Source organism: Etheostoma cragini, chromosome 1, assembly GCF_013103735.1.
Source record: "Etheostoma cragini isolate CJK2018 chromosome 1, CSU_Ecrag_1.0, whole genome shotgun sequence".
In the NCBI taxonomy this organism is placed as follows: Eukaryota; Metazoa; Chordata; class Actinopteri; order Perciformes; family Percidae; genus Etheostoma; species Etheostoma cragini.
Genome location: NC_048407.1, coordinates 33,877,016 through 33,880,014, shown reverse-complemented (window position 1 = coordinate 33,880,014; position 2,999 = coordinate 33,877,016).

Genomic DNA, 2,999 nt, shown 5'->3' with positions numbered 1-2,999 from the left:
CATGTTGTCCTCATGTTGTCCTCATGTTGTCCTCATGTTGTCCTCATGTTGTCTTCATGTTGTCCTCATGTTGTCTTCCTTTTGTCCTCATGTTGTCCTCATGTTGTCTTCATTTTGTCTTCATGTTGTCCTCATATTGTCTTCATGTTGTCCTCATGTTGTCTTCATTTTGTCCTCATGTTGTCCTCATTGTGCCCTCATGTTTTCACCTTTCTGTCGCCTTTTTGTTGTCATTTTGTAGCCTTTTTGTTGTCATTTTACTGCCTTTTCATCACATTTTTGTCCTCGTTTTTGTCCCTTTTTCGTTGCCTTTTGTAAAATACCAAACTACCTCTTTAACTCCCGACAACCTTCCTGTGAATGAGTGCAGAGTAAAATCGGTTCATTGTGAGACGTGTACAGAAACTCTTTTCTTTTATTCAGACCTTGTCAGGGGTCCTTTGATTATTATTATTTTTTTTTTTCACCCACATGGATTTTCTGAAAGCCGCTCATCGTCCTTTCGTCATCGCGGGCTCGTCCCCCGCTGGGTTCGTCCTCTGTGGAGGAGCAGAAAGTTCACGGCTGCGATGCCCCACTGAACGCTGTGTGTGGTGAGCTGCGCCCGGCCGCGGCCCCTCTCCGTTGGCCTTCTGTCGCACAATGCCGACGCAGCGTCGGCCTCGCAGACACACAGATGTCAAAGCGTCTTCTCCACATGTGTGGGTGAGCGCAGGCGGAAGAGACGTGCGGGGAGAGGCGTGAAGACGTGTTGAGAGACGGTCACACGGAGGGTTGGGGGACACTGAGGACAGAGGAGGCGGTGGAGGAGGGAGTTGGGGAACGTTATGTTAGAGTCTCAACGCGCTGTTCCAACGCCGTCATCAGGGAGTCAAAGCAAGAACCCACCTGGGGAGACCTACAGTCTGGGAAACCATCAGTTAGTTGGCCAAGCGATGAAGATGCAACCTTTTAAAGTGGGATCTGGGGGTTATTTGGTGTTTCTGGTCCTTCCACACACACACACACACACACACACACACACACACACACACACACACACACACACTTGGTAAAAGGGGGACCCTAGATTCGACTCCAACCCTTCGCTGCATGTCTTTTCCCCCCTCTTGTCTTCAGCTGTCCTATATATAAATATATGTAGGACAAAAAAGCCTGCAAAATAGTCTTTAAAAAAAAGAAATAATCAAACAACGTCACAAGAAATGTTCAAAAAACGTCTAAAAAGAACGTCCAAAAAAAGTTTTAAAAAGTGCTATAATGTCAACAAAAATAATATGGGAAAAAGAATCTAAAATGTTAAAATAAGGCAACAAAAACGCTGGAAACGACCGTCCAAGCGCTCAAACTAAAACCTGGAAACCAGCACGATGTGGGACCTTTAGAGTGCCCATGTTGTGCCCAAAATCTCCTTTTCTGGCATTTGGGGTTATTTGGTCTCTGGTGCGTCCACGCGAACACACCCTTGGTAAAAGGGGGGCCGCAGGTTCGACTCCAACCCTTTGCTTCATGTCATCCCCCCCCCCCTCTCGTCTTCAGCCGTCCCATGTCCAAACATAAAGGCCCCAAAAAATAATCTTTAAAAAAACAAAGTGTGAAATTGCTTCTTCAGATGTTTTGGTGTGAGTAATTGGTTCAGCACGCCCATGAAGCATGCTGATTGGTTGATATATAGGCCTATGCATTATATATGCACGTAAGAGTTAAAATGCAGTTAACATTTAACATTTGATATCTTCACTGTGAAAACGTCTTCTTCATGTTGTTCTTTTAGGGAGAACATTTTAAGTTGTGTCCAGGGACAGCGGAAGAAAACCAGTCTTTTGGCTAATTCTGGTGCATTTACAGCGATGTTAATGAATGTACGCGGCCCCTTTAAATTAAATAACACCTTAAATGAAGTGGACACGATGCATGTCCTGTGTTTAGAGTCACTCCAATCATATTGCATGTTAGGCTGTCTCTTAGCCATGATAAAACATGCAATAGATTATTTTGGGAACCACACGCCAGTCACACAGATAGTTCAAAAATATCTCTTATTATGAAATGATACTATAAATAAAATTGAATTTAAATTGAATTGAATTGAAAATGCGACTTTTTAATATCTCTCATGATGTAATCCTCTTTCTGTCTCCGCTCTCGATCAAGTCCCTGCTGATAGGTTCAGACAACCCCCCCACCTCCAAAACGGACCAGAATGCACTGCAGTTTCATAGATTGTGTGTAGCTTGCAACACACATTTTTCACTTTACCATCAGCCCACACATAGAGTACCGACCCCGGAGCTGAAAACAACACATTAAATCCCCTCTCCGGAGGTAGTCAGATGGCATTCTGGGAAATGACTAACTGAAGTGGAAGCAGAAAGACTCAGGTCGAAGTTCAAACGGATTCATCCTTCAGAAGAGAATTACATCTCTCCATCACGAAAGATACCGCATGTCCTGGAACATCAGCAGTCGTTCGGCTGATCCATTTCCTGAAAATGTCAGTGAGTCATTGCAGCAGGAAGCTGGATTTTAGAGAACTACATTACAGCGTTGACGTCGACATGATGTCCACTGGGACGGTAATGTTCTGGCTACTGAATCAATGTCCTTTTACAGAGGGTAACAACCTCCGGCAGAGCTTGTTTCTATAGACTTGGAGTTGCTGTCATTCATAGAGATGCAAGTGAAAACCACCATGGAATCGAGACCGGTACTGATTATAAGTGACATGTGAGCATGTGTTCACATGCAGTGTGTGTTCAGTCAAAATTAAAGGGAATTCCTTTTAAAAGCCACAAATGTTTTTGATTAACGCATGCAATAACCAAACCCACCAGACTCCATGCAAATAATCACTACTTTTATAATTGGGAAACACTTCCTTCAAAGTGGACAGTAACTAAATGAAACTACCGAAATCCGTCTTGGTTCATCTTTCCACTGTTCCAACAATCTCCACTCTGGTCTGGTTGGAATAAACTCTTAATTCACCCATTTACATG